General features: G+C 45.2%; 30 non-coding genes across 30 annotated transcripts; 11 read left to right on the top strand and 19 right to left on the bottom strand.

The window, feature by feature from the left end:
- Nucleotides 1-100: 100 nt before the first annotated feature.
- On the top strand, nucleotides 101-172 carry Trnap-agg. The gene has a single exon. It is a non-coding gene; the product is annotated as a tRNA-Pro (tRNA).
- Nucleotides 173-696: 524 nt separating this feature from the next.
- Nucleotides 697-768, bottom strand: Trnae-uuc. Its single transcript has one exon. It is a non-coding gene; the product is annotated as a tRNA-Glu (tRNA).
- A 17-nt stretch (nucleotides 769-785) lies between these two features.
- Nucleotides 786-858, bottom strand: Trnaf-gaa. Its single transcript has one exon. It is a non-coding gene; the product is annotated as a tRNA-Phe (tRNA).
- A 152-nt stretch (nucleotides 859-1,010) lies between these two features.
- On the top strand, nucleotides 1,011-1,082 carry Trnap-agg. Its single transcript has one exon. It is a non-coding gene; the product is annotated as a tRNA-Pro (tRNA).
- Nucleotides 1,083-1,689: 607 nt separating this feature from the next.
- Trnaf-gaa lies at nucleotides 1,690-1,762 on the bottom strand. The gene has a single exon. It is a non-coding gene; the product is annotated as a tRNA-Phe (tRNA).
- Nucleotides 1,763-2,593: 831 nt separating this feature from the next.
- On the bottom strand, nucleotides 2,594-2,666 carry Trnaf-gaa. Its single transcript has one exon. It is a non-coding gene; the product is annotated as a tRNA-Phe (tRNA).
- Nucleotides 2,667-3,408: 742 nt separating this feature from the next.
- Nucleotides 3,409-3,480, bottom strand: Trnae-uuc. Its single transcript has one exon. It is a non-coding gene; the product is annotated as a tRNA-Glu (tRNA).
- A 242-nt stretch (nucleotides 3,481-3,722) lies between these two features.
- Nucleotides 3,723-3,794, top strand: Trnap-agg. Its single transcript has one exon. It is a non-coding gene; the product is annotated as a tRNA-Pro (tRNA).
- A 524-nt stretch (nucleotides 3,795-4,318) lies between these two features.
- On the bottom strand, nucleotides 4,319-4,390 carry Trnae-uuc. Its single transcript has one exon. It is a non-coding gene; the product is annotated as a tRNA-Glu (tRNA).
- Nucleotides 4,391-4,407: 17 nt separating this feature from the next.
- On the bottom strand, nucleotides 4,408-4,480 carry Trnaf-gaa. Its single transcript has one exon. It is a non-coding gene; the product is annotated as a tRNA-Phe (tRNA).
- A 152-nt stretch (nucleotides 4,481-4,632) lies between these two features.
- On the top strand, nucleotides 4,633-4,704 carry Trnap-agg. Its single transcript has one exon. It is a non-coding gene; the product is annotated as a tRNA-Pro (tRNA).
- Nucleotides 4,705-5,222: 518 nt separating this feature from the next.
- On the bottom strand, nucleotides 5,223-5,294 carry Trnae-uuc. The gene has a single exon. It is a non-coding gene; the product is annotated as a tRNA-Glu (tRNA).
- A 242-nt stretch (nucleotides 5,295-5,536) lies between these two features.
- Nucleotides 5,537-5,608, top strand: Trnap-agg. Its single transcript has one exon. It is a non-coding gene; the product is annotated as a tRNA-Pro (tRNA).
- A 518-nt stretch (nucleotides 5,609-6,126) lies between these two features.
- Nucleotides 6,127-6,198, bottom strand: Trnae-uuc. Its single transcript has one exon. It is a non-coding gene; the product is annotated as a tRNA-Glu (tRNA).
- A 242-nt stretch (nucleotides 6,199-6,440) lies between these two features.
- Nucleotides 6,441-6,512, top strand: Trnap-agg. Its single transcript has one exon. It is a non-coding gene; the product is annotated as a tRNA-Pro (tRNA).
- Nucleotides 6,513-7,345: 833 nt separating this feature from the next.
- Nucleotides 7,346-7,417, top strand: Trnap-agg. The gene has a single exon. It is a non-coding gene; the product is annotated as a tRNA-Pro (tRNA).
- A 518-nt stretch (nucleotides 7,418-7,935) lies between these two features.
- Nucleotides 7,936-8,007, bottom strand: Trnae-uuc. Its single transcript has one exon. It is a non-coding gene; the product is annotated as a tRNA-Glu (tRNA).
- A 17-nt stretch (nucleotides 8,008-8,024) lies between these two features.
- On the bottom strand, nucleotides 8,025-8,097 carry Trnaf-gaa. Its single transcript has one exon. It is a non-coding gene; the product is annotated as a tRNA-Phe (tRNA).
- Nucleotides 8,098-8,249: 152 nt separating this feature from the next.
- Nucleotides 8,250-8,321, top strand: Trnap-agg. The gene has a single exon. It is a non-coding gene; the product is annotated as a tRNA-Pro (tRNA).
- A 518-nt stretch (nucleotides 8,322-8,839) lies between these two features.
- Nucleotides 8,840-8,911, bottom strand: Trnae-uuc. The gene has a single exon. It is a non-coding gene; the product is annotated as a tRNA-Glu (tRNA).
- A 242-nt stretch (nucleotides 8,912-9,153) lies between these two features.
- Nucleotides 9,154-9,225, top strand: Trnap-agg. The gene has a single exon. It is a non-coding gene; the product is annotated as a tRNA-Pro (tRNA).
- Nucleotides 9,226-9,743: 518 nt separating this feature from the next.
- On the bottom strand, nucleotides 9,744-9,815 carry Trnae-uuc. The gene has a single exon. It is a non-coding gene; the product is annotated as a tRNA-Glu (tRNA).
- An 832-nt stretch (nucleotides 9,816-10,647) lies between these two features.
- On the bottom strand, nucleotides 10,648-10,719 carry Trnae-uuc. The gene has a single exon. It is a non-coding gene; the product is annotated as a tRNA-Glu (tRNA).
- Nucleotides 10,720-10,736: 17 nt separating this feature from the next.
- On the bottom strand, nucleotides 10,737-10,809 carry Trnaf-gaa. The gene has a single exon. It is a non-coding gene; the product is annotated as a tRNA-Phe (tRNA).
- An 830-nt stretch (nucleotides 10,810-11,639) lies between these two features.
- Trnaf-gaa lies at nucleotides 11,640-11,712 on the bottom strand. The gene has a single exon. It is a non-coding gene; the product is annotated as a tRNA-Phe (tRNA).
- A 152-nt stretch (nucleotides 11,713-11,864) lies between these two features.
- Trnap-agg lies at nucleotides 11,865-11,936 on the top strand. Its single transcript has one exon. It is a non-coding gene; the product is annotated as a tRNA-Pro (tRNA).
- A 518-nt stretch (nucleotides 11,937-12,454) lies between these two features.
- Trnae-uuc lies at nucleotides 12,455-12,526 on the bottom strand. The gene has a single exon. It is a non-coding gene; the product is annotated as a tRNA-Glu (tRNA).
- A 17-nt stretch (nucleotides 12,527-12,543) lies between these two features.
- Nucleotides 12,544-12,616, bottom strand: Trnaf-gaa. Its single transcript has one exon. It is a non-coding gene; the product is annotated as a tRNA-Phe (tRNA).
- A 152-nt stretch (nucleotides 12,617-12,768) lies between these two features.
- Nucleotides 12,769-12,840, top strand: Trnap-agg. Its single transcript has one exon. It is a non-coding gene; the product is annotated as a tRNA-Pro (tRNA).
- Nucleotides 12,841-13,358: 518 nt separating this feature from the next.
- On the bottom strand, nucleotides 13,359-13,430 carry Trnae-uuc. The gene has a single exon. It is a non-coding gene; the product is annotated as a tRNA-Glu (tRNA).
- Nucleotides 13,431-13,809: the final 379 nt, after the last annotated feature.

Here is a 13,809-nt window from a genome sequence, read left to right as displayed (position 1 = left end):
TCGTCACAGCTACAAAGTGAACCCAATCGCATAACTCAAAAGACAAGCAATTCACTTTAGACATAGACGCTCGAAACACATTTTGACACTCTTTGAACACGGCTCATTGGTCTAGTCGTATGATTCTCGCTTAGGGTGCGAGAGGTCCCGGGTTCGATTCCCGGATGAGCCCTAGAAGATCCATTCTGATTTTATTATTGTTGTCTATAATCACTTCAAGTGTTGCATGTCATGGGGATTTAGCTCAGATGGATGCGAGCGCTCGCTCGCTTAGCATGCGAGAAGTACGGGGATCGATACCCTGCATCTCCAGTACCACATGTTTTGCCTAGCATTGCACAATTGCAGACTCTTTACGCCTCATAATGATCAGATGTGACCGTTTTTGCCTGGGACATTACGGGAAATCATCGATACCGACGCTTTGATCTTTTCCAATAATGCAATCTTTTTCGAAATACTGATTTTGACTCTCCCAAATACTACTAGATGGCAGGTACGAAAACTGCCACGCCGTCTGTTGCCTTCCACCCTACCGGGACCAACTCCAGAGGAACTTCCGCACCCCACACGGACCAACATCAAATTGGGATTATCTTTGCTGATTTCCAACTTGTTACTGTAACACCGGAAATATCCGCAAATAAACGAAAAGAATTGAAACAATAGAATTCCTGAATAAAACGTATCTCTCCGTTCCCATACCGGGAATCGAACCCGAGCCTCCTGGGTGAAAGCCAGGTATCCTAGCCACTAGACCATATGGGATTTTGAACGAAGATTCCTGCCGAAACCCGGGATCGAACCAGGGACCTTTAGATCTTCAGTCTAACGCTCTCCCAACTGAGCTATTTCGGCACATTCAAAATGTAAATCAAACAAGAATAGTCCGGGTGACGGCCAATCTTTTTCGTCACAGCTACAAAGTGAACCCAATCGCATAACTCAAAAGACAAGCAATTCACTTTAGACATAGACGCTCGAAACACATTTTGACACTCTTTGAACACGGCTCATTGGTCTAGTCGTATGATTCTCGCTTAGGGTGCGAGAGGTCCCGGGTTCGATTCCCGGATGAGCCCTAGAAGATCCATTCTGATTTTATTATTGTTGTCTATAATCACTTCAAGTGTTGCATTTCATGGGGATGTAGCTCAGATGGTAGAGCGCTCGCTTAGCATGCGAGAAGTACGGGGATCGATACCCTGCATCTCCAGTACCACATGTTTTGCCTAGCATTGCACAATTGCAGACTCTTTACGCCTCATAATGATCAGATGTGACCGTTTTTGCCTGGGACATTACGGGAAATCATCGATACCGACGCTTTGATCTTTTCCAATAATGCAATCTTTTTCGAAATACTGATTTTGACTCTCCCAAATACTACTAGATGGCAGGTACGAAAACTGCCACGCCGTCTGTTGCCTTCCACCCTACCGGGACCAACTCCAGAGGAACTTCCGCACCCCACACGGACCAACATCAAATTGGGATTATCTTTGCTGATTTCCAACTTGTTACTGTAACACCGGAAATATCCGCAAATAAACGAAAAGAATTGAAACAATAGAATTCCTGAATAAAACGTATCTCTCCGTTCCCATACCGGGAATCGAACCCGAGCCTCCTGGGTGAAAGCCAGGTATTCTAGCCACTAGACCATATGGGATTTTGAACGAAGATTCCTGCCGAAACCCGGGATCGAACCAGGGACCTTTAGATCTTCAGTCTAACGCTCTCCCAACTGAGCTATTTCGGCACATTCAAAATGTAAATCAAACAAGAATAGTCCGGTAGACGGCCAAGCTTTTTCGTCACAGCTACAAAGTGAACCCAATCGCATAACTCAAAAGACAAGCAATTCACTTTAGACATAGACGCTCGAAACACATTTTGACACTCTTTGAACACGGCTCATTGGTCTAGTCGTATGATTCTCGCTTAGGGTGCGAGAGGTCCCGGGTTCGATACCCGGATGAGCCCTAGAAGATCCATTCTGATTTTATTATTGTTGTCTATAATCACTTCAAGTGTTGCATTTCATGGGGATGTAGCTCAGATGGTAGAGCGCTCGCTTAGCATGCGAGAAGTACGGGGATCGATACCCTGCATCTCCAGTACCACATGTTTTGCCTAGCATTGCACAATTGCAGACTCTTTACGCCTCATAATGATCAGATGTGACCGTTTTTGCCTGGGACATTACGGGAAATCATCGATACCGACGCTTTGATCTTTTCCAATAATGCAATCTTTTTCGAAATACTGATTTTGACTCTCCCAAATACTACTAGATGGCAGGTACGAAAACTGCCACGCCGTCTGTTGCCTTCCACCCTACCGGGACCAACTCCAGAGGAACTTCCGCACCCCACACGGACCAACATCAAATTGGGATTATCTTTGCTGATTTCCAACTTGTTACTGTAACACCGGAAATATCCGCAAATAAACGAAAAGAATTGAAACAATAGAATTCCTGAATAAAACGTATCTCTCCGTTCCCATACCGGGAATCGAACCCGAGCCTCCTGGGTGAAAGCCAGGTATTCTAGCCACTAGACCATATGGGATTTTGAACGAAGATTCCTGCCGAAACCCGGGATCGAACCAGGGACCTTTAGATCTTCAGTCTAACGCTCTCCCAACTGAGCTATTTCGGCACATTCAAAATGTAAATCAAACAAGAATAGTCCGGTAGACGGCCAAGCTTTTTCGTCACAGCTACAAAGTGAACCCAATCGCATAACTCAAAAGACAAGCAATTCACTTTAGACATAGACGCTCGAAACACATTTTGACACTCTTTGAACACGGCTCATTGGTCTAGTCGTATGATTCTCGCTTAGGGTGCGAGAGGTCCCGGGTTCGATACCCGGATGAGCCCTAGAAGATCCATTCTGATTTTATTATTGTTGTCTATAATCACTTCAAGTGTTGCATTTCATGGGGATGTAGCTCAGATGGTAGAGCGCTCGCTTAGCATGCGAGAAGTACGGGGATCGATACCCTGCATCTCCAGTACCACATGTTTTGCCTAGCATTGCACAATTGCAGACTCTTTACGCCTCATAATGATCAGATGTGACCGTTTTTGCCTGGGACATTACGGGAAATCATCGATACCGACGCTTTGATCTTTTCCAATAATGCAATCTTTTTCGAAATACTGATTTTGACTCTCCCAAATACTACTAGATGGCAGGTACGAAAACTGCCACGCCGTCTGTTGCCTTCCACCCTACCGGGACCAACTCCAGAGGAACTTCCGCACCCCACACGGACCAACATCAAATTGGGATTATCTTTGCTGATTTCCAACTTGTTACTGTAACACCGGAAATATCCGCAAATAAACGAAAAGAATTGAAACAATAGAATTCCTGAATAAAACGTATCTCTCCGTTCCCATACCGGGAATCGAACCCGAGCCTCCTGGGTGAAAGCCAGGTATCCTAGCCACTAGACCATATGGGATTTTGAACGAAGATTCCTGCCGAAACCCGGGATCGAACGAGGGACCTTTAGATCTTCAGTCTAACGCTCTCCCAACTGAGCTATTTCGGCACATTCAAAATGTAAATCAAACAAGAATAGTCCGGGTGACGGCCAATCTTTTTCGTCACAGCTACAAAGTGAACCCAATCGCATAACTCAAAAGACAAGCAATTCACTTTAGACATAGACGCTCGAAACACATTTTGACACTCTTTGAACACGGCTCATTGGTCTAGTCGTATGATTCTCGCTTAGGGTGCGAGAGGTCCCGGGTTCGATTCCCGGATGAGCCCTAGAAGATCCATTCTGATTTTATTATTGTTGTCTATAATCACTTCAAGTGTTGCATGTCATGGGGATTTAGCTCAGATGGATGCGAGCGCTCGCTCGCTTAGCATGCGAGAAGTACGGGGATCGATACCCTGCATCTCCAGTACCACATGTTTTGCCTAGCATTGCACAATTGCAGACTCTTTACGCCTCATAATGATCAGATGTGACCGTTTTTGCCTGGGACATTACGGGAAATCATCGATACCGACGCTTTGATCTTTTCCAATAATGCAATCTTTTTCGAAATACTGATTTTGACTCTCCCAAATACTACTAGATGGCAGGTACGAAAACTGCCACGCCGTCTGTTGCCTTCCACCCTACCGGGACCAACTCCAGAGGAACTTCCGCACCCCACACGGACCAACATCAAATTGGGATTATCTTTGCTGATTTCCAACTTGTTACTGTAACACCGGAAATATCCGCAAATAAACGAAAAGAATTGAAACAATAGAATTCCTGAATAAAACGTATCTCTCCGTTCCCATACCGGGAATCGAACCCGAGCCTCCTGGGTGAAAGCCAGGTATCCTAGCCACTAGACCATATGGGATTTTGAACGAAGATTCCTGCCGAAACCCGGGATCGAACCAGGGACCTTTAGATCTTCAGTCTAACGCTCTCCCAACTGAGCTATTTCGGCACATTCAAAATGTAAATCAAACAAGAATAGTCCGGGTGACGGCCAATCTTTTTCGTCACAGCTACAAAGTGAACCCAATCGCATAACTCAAAAGACAAGCAATTCACTTTAGACATAGACGCTCGAAACACATTTTGACACTCTTTGAACACGGCTCATTGGTCTAGTCGTATGATTCTCGCTTAGGGTGCGAGAGGTCCCGGGTTCGATTCCCGGATGAGCCCTAGAAGATCCATTCTGATTTTATTATTGTTGTCTATAATCACTTCAAGTGTTGCATTTCATGGGGATGTAGCTCAGATGGTAGAGCGCTCGCTTAGCATGCGAGAAGTACGGGGATCGATACCCTGCATCTCCAGTACCACATGTTTTGCCTAGCATTGCACAATTGCAGACTCTTTACGCCTCATAATGATCAGATGTGACCGTTTTTGCCTGGGACATTACGGGAAATCATCGATACCGACGCTTTGATCTTTTCCAATAATGCAATCTTTTTCGAAATACTGATTTTGACTCTCCCAAATACTACTAGATGGCAGGTACGAAAACTGCCACGCCGTCTGTTGCCTTCCACCCTACCGGGACCAACTCCAGAGGAACTTCCGCACCCCACACGGACCAACATCAAATTGGGATTATCTTTGCTGATTTCCAACTTGTTACTGTAACACCGGAAATATCCGCAAATAAACGAAAAGAATTGAAACAATAGAATTCCTGAATAAAACGTATCTCTCCGTTCCCATACCGGGAATCGAACCCGAGCCTCCTGGGTGAAAGCCAGGTATCCTAGCCACTAGACCATATGGGATTTTGAACGAAGATTCCTGCCGAAACCCGGGATCGAACGAGGGACCTTTAGATCTTCAGTCTAACGCTCTCCCAACTGAGCTATTTCGGCACATTCAAAATGTAAATCAAACAAGAATAGTCCGGGTGACGGCCAATCTTTTTCGTCACAGCTACAAAGTGAACCCAATCGCATAACTCAAAAGACAAGCAATTCACTTTAGACATAGACGCTCGAAACACATTTTGACACTCTTTGAACACGGCTCATTGGTCTAGTCGTATGATTCTCGCTTAGGGTGCGAGAGGTCCCGGGTTCGATTCCCGGATGAGCCCTAGAAGATCCATTCTGATTTTATTATTGTTGTCTATAATCACTTCAAGTGTTGCATTTCATGGGGATGTAGCTCAGATGGTAGAGCGCTCGCTTAGCATGCGAGAAGTACGGGGATCGATACCCTGCATCTCCAGTACCACATGTTTTGCCTAGCATTGCACAATTGCAGACTCTTTACGCCTCATAATGATCAGATGTGACCGTTTTTGCCTGGGACATTACGGGAAATCATCGATACCGACGCTTTGATCTTTTCCAATAATGCAATCTTTTTCGAAATACTGATTTTGACTCTCCCAAATACTACTAGATGGCAGGTACGAAAACTGCCACGCCGTCTGTTGCCTTCCACCCTACCGGGACCAACTCCAGAGGAACTTCCGCACCCCACACGGACCAACATCAAATTGGGATTATCTTTGCTGATTTCCAACTTGTTACTGTAACACCGGAAATATCCGAAAATAAACGAAAAGAATTGAAACAATAGAATTCCTGAATAAAACGTATCTCTCCGTTCCCATACCGGGAATCGAACCCGAGCCTCCTGGGTGAAAGCCAGGTATCCTAGCCACTAGACCATATGGGATTTTGAACGAAGGTTCCTGCCGAAACCCGGGATCGAATCAGGGACCTTTAGATCTTCAGTCTAACGCTCTCCCAACTGAGCTATTTCGGCACATTCAAAATGTAAATCAAACAAGAATAGTCCGGGTGACGGCCAATCTTTTTCGTCACAGCTACAAAGTGAACCCAATCGCATAACTCAAAAGACAAGCAATTCACTTTAGACATAGACGCTCGAAACACATTTTGACACTCTTTGAACACGGCTCATTGGTCTAGTCGTATGATTCTCGCTTAGGGTGCGAGAGGTCCCGGGTTCGATTCCCGGATGAGCCCTAGAAGATCCATTCTGATTTTATTATTGTTGTCTATAATCACTTCAAGTGTTGCATTTCATGGGGATGTAGCTCAGATGGTAGAGCGCTCGCTTAGCATGCGAGAAGTACGGGGATCGATACCCTGCATCTCCAGTACCACATGTTTTGCCTAGCATTGCACAATTGCAGACTCTTTACGCCTCATAATGATCAGATGTGACCGTTTTTGCCTGGGACATTACGGGAAATCATCGATACCGACGCTTTGATCTTTTCCAATAATGCAATCTTTTTCGAAATACTGATTTTGACTCTCCCAAATACTACTAGATGGCAGGTACGAAAACTGCCACGCCGTCTGTTGCCTTCCACCCTACCGGGACCAACTCCAGAGGAACTTCCGCACCCCACACGGACCAACATCAAATTGGGATTATCTTTGCTGATTTCCAACTTGTTACTGTAACACCGGAAATATCCGCAAATAAACGAAAAGAATTGAAACAATAGAATTCCTGAATAAAACGTATCTCTCTGTTCCCCATACCGGGAATCGAACCCGAGCCTCCTGGGTGAAAGCCAGGTATCCTAGCCACTAGACCATATGGGATTTTGAACGAAGATTCCTGCCGAAACACGGGATCGAACCAGGGACCTTTAGATCTTCAGTCTAACGCTCTCCCAACTGAGCTATTTCGGCACATTCAAAATGTAAATCAAACAAGAATAGTCCGGGTGACGGCCAATCTTTTTCGTCACAGCTACAAAGTGAACCCAATCGCATAACTCAAAAGACAAGCAATTCACTTTAGACATAGACGCTCGAAACACATTTTGACACTCTTTGAACACGGCTCATTGGTCTAGTCGTATGATTCTCGCTTAGGGTGCGAGAGGTCCCGGGTTCGATTCCCGGATGAGCCCTAGAAGATCCATTCTGATTTTATTATTGTTGTCTATAATCACTTCAAGTGTTGCATTTCATGGGGATGTAGCTCAGATGGTAGAGCGCTCGCTTAGCATGCGAGAAGTACGGGGATCGATACCCTGCATCTCCAGTACCACATGTTTTGCCTAGCATTGCACAATTGCAGACTCTTTACGCCTCATAATGATCAGATGTGACCGTTTTTGCCTGGGACATTACGGGAAATCATCGATACCGACGCTTTGATCTTTTCCAATAATGCAATCTTTTTCGAAATACTGATTTTGACTCTCCCAAATACTACTAGATGGCAGGTACGAAAACTGCCACGCCGTCTGTTGCCTTCCACCCTACCGGGACCAACTCCAGAGGAACTTCCGCACCCCACACGGACCAACATCAAATTGGGATTATCTTTGCTGATTTCCAACTTGTTACTGTAACACCGGAAATATCCGCAAATAAACGAAAAGAATTGAAACAATAGAATTCCTGAATAAAACGTATCTCTCCGTTCCCATACCGGGAATCGAACCCGAGCCTCCTGGGTGAAAGCCAGGTATCCTAGCCACTAGACCATATGGGATTTTGAACGAAGATTCCTGCCGAAACCCGGGATCGAACCAGGGACCTTTAGATCTTCAGTCTAACGCTCTCCCAACTGAGCTATTTCGGCACATTCAAAATGTAAATCAAACAAAAATAGTCCGGGTGACGGCCAATCTTTTTCGTCACAGCTACAAAGTGAACCCAATCGCATAACTCAAAAGACAAGCAATTCACTTTAGACATAGACGCTCGAAACACATTTTGACACTCTTTGAACACGGCTCATTGGTCTAGTCGTATGATTCTCGCTTAGGGTGCGAGAGGTCCCGGGTTCGATTCCCGGATGAGCCCTAGAAGATCCATTCTGATTTTATTATTGTTGTCTATAATCACTTCAAGTGTTGCATTTCATGGGGATGTAGCTCAGATGGTAGAGCGCTCGCTTAGCATGCGAGAAGTACGGGGATCGATACCCTGCATCTCCAGTACCACATGTTTTGCCTAGCATTGCACAATTGCAGACTCTTTACGCCTCATAATGATCAGATGTGACCGTTTTTGCCTGGGACATTACGGGAAATCATCGATACCGACGCTTTGATCTTTTCCAATAATGCAATCTTTTTCGAAATACTGATTTTGACTCTCCCAAATACTACTAGATGGCAGGTACGAAAACTGCCACGCCGTCTGTTGCCTTCCACCCTACCGGGACCAACTCCAGAGGAACTTCCGCACCCCACACGGACCAACATCAAATTGGGATTATCTTTGCTGATTTCCAACTTGTTACTGTAACACCGGAAATATCCGCAAATAAACGAAAAGAATTGAAACAATAGAATTCCTGAATAAAACGTATCTCTCCGTTCCCATACCGGGAATCGAACCCGAGCCTCCTGGGTGAAAGCCAGGTATCCTAGCCACTAGACCATATGGGATTTTGAACGAAGGTTCCTGCCGAAACCCGGGATCGAACCAGGGACCTTTAGATCTTCAGTCTAACGCTCTCCCAAATGAGCTATTTCGGCACATTCAAAATGTAAATCAAACAAGAATAGTCCGGGTGACGGCCAATCTTTTTCGTCACAGCTACAAAGTGAACCCAATCGCATAACTCAAAAGACAAGCAATTCACTTTAGACATAGAAGCTCGAAACACATTTTGACACTCTTTGAACACGGCTCATTGGTCTAGTCGTATGATTCTCGCTTAGGGTGCGAGAGGTCCCGGGTTCGATTCCCGGATGAGCCCTAGAAGATCCATTCTGATTTTATTATTGTTGTCTATAATCACTTCAAGTGTTGCATTTCATGGGGATGTAGCTCACATGGTAGAGCGCTCGCTTAGCACGCGAGAAGTACGGGGATCGATACCCTGCATCTCCAGTACCACATGTTTTGCCTAGCATTGCACAATTGCAGACTCTTTACGCCTCATAATGATCAGATGTGACCGTTTTTGCCTGGGACATTACGGGAAATCATCGATACCGACGCTTTGATCTTTTCCAATAATGCAATCTTTTTCGAAATACTGATTTTGACTCTCCCAAATACTACTAGATGGCAGGTACGAAAACTGCCACGCCGTCTGTTGCCTTCCACCCTACCGGGACCAACTCCAGAGGAACTTCCGCACCCCACACGGACCAACATCAAATTGGGATTATCTTTGCTGATTTCCAACTTGTTACTGTAACACCGGAAATATCCGCAAATAAACGAAAAGAATTGAAACAATAGAATTCCTGAATAAAACGTATCTCTCCGTTCCCATACCGGGAATCGAACCCGAGCCTCCTGGGTGAAAGCCAGGTATCCTAGCCACTAGACCATATGGGATTTTGAACGAAGATTCCTGCCGAAACCCGAGATCGAACCAGGGACCTTTAGATCTTCAGTCTAACGCTCTCCCAACTGAGCTATTTCGGCACATTCAAAATGTAAATCAAACAAGAATAGTCCGGGTGACGGCCAATCTTTTTCGTCACAGCTACAAAGTGAACCCAATCGCATAACTCAAAAGACAAGCAATTCACTTTAGACATAGACGCTTGAAACACATTTTGACACTCTTTGAACACGGCTGATTGGTCTAGTCGTATGATTCTCGCTTAGGGTGCGAGAGGTCCCGGGTTCGATTCCCGGATGAGCCCTAGAAGATCCATTCTGATTTTATTATTGTTGTCTATAATCACTTCAAGTGTTGCATTTCATGGGGATGTAGCTCAGATGGTAGAGCGCTCGCTTAGCATGCGAGAAGTACGGGGATCGATACCCTGCATCTCCAGTACCACATGTTTTGCCTAGCATTGCACAATTGCAGACTCTTTACGCCTCATAATGATCAGATGTGACCGTTTTTGCCTGGGACATTACGGGAAATCATCGATACCGACGCTTTGATCTTTTCCAATAATGCAATCTTTTTCGAAATACTGATTTTGACTCTCCCAAATACTACTAGATGGCAGGTACGAAAACTGCCTCGCCGTCTGTTGCCTTCCACCCTACCGGGACCAACTCCAGAGGAACTTCCGCACCCCACACGGACCAACATCAAATTGGGATTATCTTTGCTGATTTCCAACTTGTTACTGTAACACCGGAAATATCCGCAAATAAACGAAAAGAATTGAAACAATAGAATTCCTGAATAAAACGTATCTCTCCGTTCCCATACCGGGAATCGAACCCGAGCCTCCTGGGTGAAAGCCAGGTATCCTAGCCACTAGACCATATGGGATTTTGAACGAAGATTCCTGCCGAAACCCGGGATCGAACCAGGGACCTTTAGATCTTCAGTCTAACGCTCTCCCAACTGAGCTATTTCGGCACATTCAAAATGTAAATCAAACAAGAATAGTCCGGGTGACGGCCAATCTTTTTCGTCACAGCTACAAAGTGAACCCAATCGCATAACTCAAAAGACAAGCAATTCACTTTAGACATAGACGCTCGAAACACATTTTGACACTCTTTGAACACGGCTCATTGGTCTAGTCGTATGATTCTCGCTTAGGGTGCGAAAGGTCCCGGGTTCGATTCCCGGATGAGCCCTAGAAGATCCATTCTGATTTTATTATTGTTGTCTATAATCACTTCAAGTGTTGCATTTATGGGGATGTAGCTCAGATGGTAGAGCGCTCGCTTAGCATGCGAGAAGTACGGAGATCGATACCCTGCATCTCCAGTACCACATGTTTTGCCTAGCATTGCACAATTGCAGACTCTTTACGCCTCATAATGATCAGATGTGACCGTTTTTGCCTGGGACATTACGGGAAATCATCGATACCGACGCTTTGATCTTTTCCAATAATGCAATCTTTTTCGAAATACTGATTTTGACTCTCCCAAATACTACTAGATGGCAGGTACGAAAACTGCCACGCCGTCTGTTGCCTTCCACCCTACCGGGACCAACTCCAGAGGAACTTCCGCACCCCACACGGACCAACATCAAATTGGGATTATCTTTGCTGATTTCCAACTTGTTACTGTAACACCGGAAATATCCGCAAATAAACGAAAAGAATTGAAACAATAGAATTCCTGAATAAAACGTATCTCTCCGTTCCCATACCGGGAATCGAACCCGAGCCTCCTGGGTGAAAGCCAGGTATCCTAGCCACTAGAACATATGGGATTTTGAACGAAGATTCCTGCCGAAACCCGGGATCGAACCAGGGACCTTTAGATCTTCAGTCTAACGCTCTCCCAACTGAGCTATTTCGGCACATTCAAAATGTAAATCAAACAAGAATAGTCCGGGTGACGGCCAATCTTTTTCGTCACAGCTACAAAGTGAACCCAATCGCATAACTCAAAAGACAAGCAATTCACTTTAGACATAGACGCTCGAAACACATTTTGACACTCTTTGAACACGGCTCATTGGTCTAGTCGTATGATTCTCGCTTAGGGTGCGAGAGGTCCCGGGTTCGATTCCCGGATGAGCCCTAGAAGATCCATTCTGATTTTATTATTGTTGTCTATAATCACTTCAAGTGTTGCATTTCATGGGGATGTAGCTCACATGGTAGAGCGCTCGCTTAGCATGCGAGAAGTACGGGGATCGATACCCTGCATCTCCAGTACCACATGTTTTGCCTAGCATTGCACAATTGCAGACTCTTTACGCCTCATAATGATCAGATGTGACCGTTTTTGCCTGGGACATTACGGGAAATCATCGATACCGACGCTTTGATCTTTTCCAATAATGCAATCTTTTTCGAAATACTGATTTTGACTCTCCCAAATACTACTAGATGGCAGGTACGAAAACTGCCACGCCGTCTGTTGCCTTCCACCCTACCGGGACCAACTCCAGAGGAACTTCCGCACCCCACACGGACCAACATCAAATTGGGATTATCTTTGCTGATTTCCAACTTGTTACTGTAACACCGGAAATATCCGCAAATAAACGAAAAGAATTGAAACAATAGAATTCCTGAATAAAACGTATCTCTCCGTTCCCATACCGGGAATCGAACCCGAGCCTCCTGGGTGAAAGCCAGGTATCCTAGCCACTAGACCATATGGGATTTTGAACGAAGATTCCTGCCGAAACCCGGGATCGAACCAGGGACCTTTAGATCTTCAGTCTAACGCTCTCCCAACTGAGCTATTTCGGCACATTCAAAATGTAAATCAAACAAGAATAGTCCGGGTGACGGCCAATCTTTTTCGTCACAGCTACAAAGTGAACCCAATCGCATAACTCAAAAGACAAGCAATTCACTTTAGACATAGACGCTCGAAACACATTTTGACACTCTTTGAACACGGCTCATTGGTCTAGTCGTATGATTCTCGCTTAGGGTGCGAGAGGTCCCGGGTTCGATTCCCGGATGAGCCCTAGAAGATCCATTCTGATTTTATTATTGTTGTCTATAATCACTTCAAGTGTTGCATTTCATGGGGATGTAGCTCACATGGTAGAGCGCTCGCTTAGCATGCGAGAAGTACGGGGATCGATACCCTGCATCTCCAGTACCACATGTTTTGCCTAGCATTGCACAATTGCAGACTCTTTACGCCTCATAATGATCAGATGTGACCGTTTTTGCCTGGGACATTACGGGAAATCATCGATACCGACGCTTTGATCTTTTCCAATAATGCAATCTTTTTCGAAATACTGATTTTGACTCTCCCAAATACTACTAGATGGCAGGTACGAAAACTGCCACGCCGTCTGTTGCCTTCCACCCTACCGGGACCAACTCCAGAGGAACTTCCGCACCCCACACGGACCAACATCAAATTGGGATTATCTTTGCTGATTTCCAACTTGTTACTGTAACACCGGAAATATCCGCAAATAAACGAAAAGAATTGAAACAATAGAATTCCTGAATAAAACGTATCTCTCCGTTCCCATACCGGGAATCGAACCCGAGCCTCCTGGGTGAAAGCCAGGTATCCTAGCCACTAGACCATATGGGATTTTCAACGAAGATTCCTGCCGAAACCCGAGATCGAACCAGGGACCTTTAGATCTTCAGTCTAACGCTCTCCCAACTGAGCTATTTCGGCACATTCAAAATGTAAATCAAACAAGAATAGTCCGGGTGACGGCCAATCTTTTTCGTCACAGCTACAAAGTGAACCCAATCGCATAACTCAAAAGACAAGCAATTCACTTTAGACATAGACGCTTGAAACACATTTTGACACTCTTTGAACACGGCTGATTGGTCTAGTCGTATGATTCTCGCTTAGGGTGCGAGAGGTCCCGGGTTCGATTCCCGGATGAGCCCTAGAAGATCCATTCTGATTTTATTATTGTTGTCTATAATCACTTCAAGTGTTGCATTTCATGGGG

Source organism: Daphnia pulicaria, chromosome 7 (assembly GCF_021234035.1).
Source record: "Daphnia pulicaria isolate SC F1-1A chromosome 7, SC_F0-13Bv2, whole genome shotgun sequence".
In the NCBI taxonomy this organism is placed as follows: domain Eukaryota; kingdom Metazoa; phylum Arthropoda; class Branchiopoda; order Diplostraca; family Daphniidae; genus Daphnia; species Daphnia pulicaria.
This window is presented reverse-complemented; position numbering and strand designations above follow the sequence as displayed.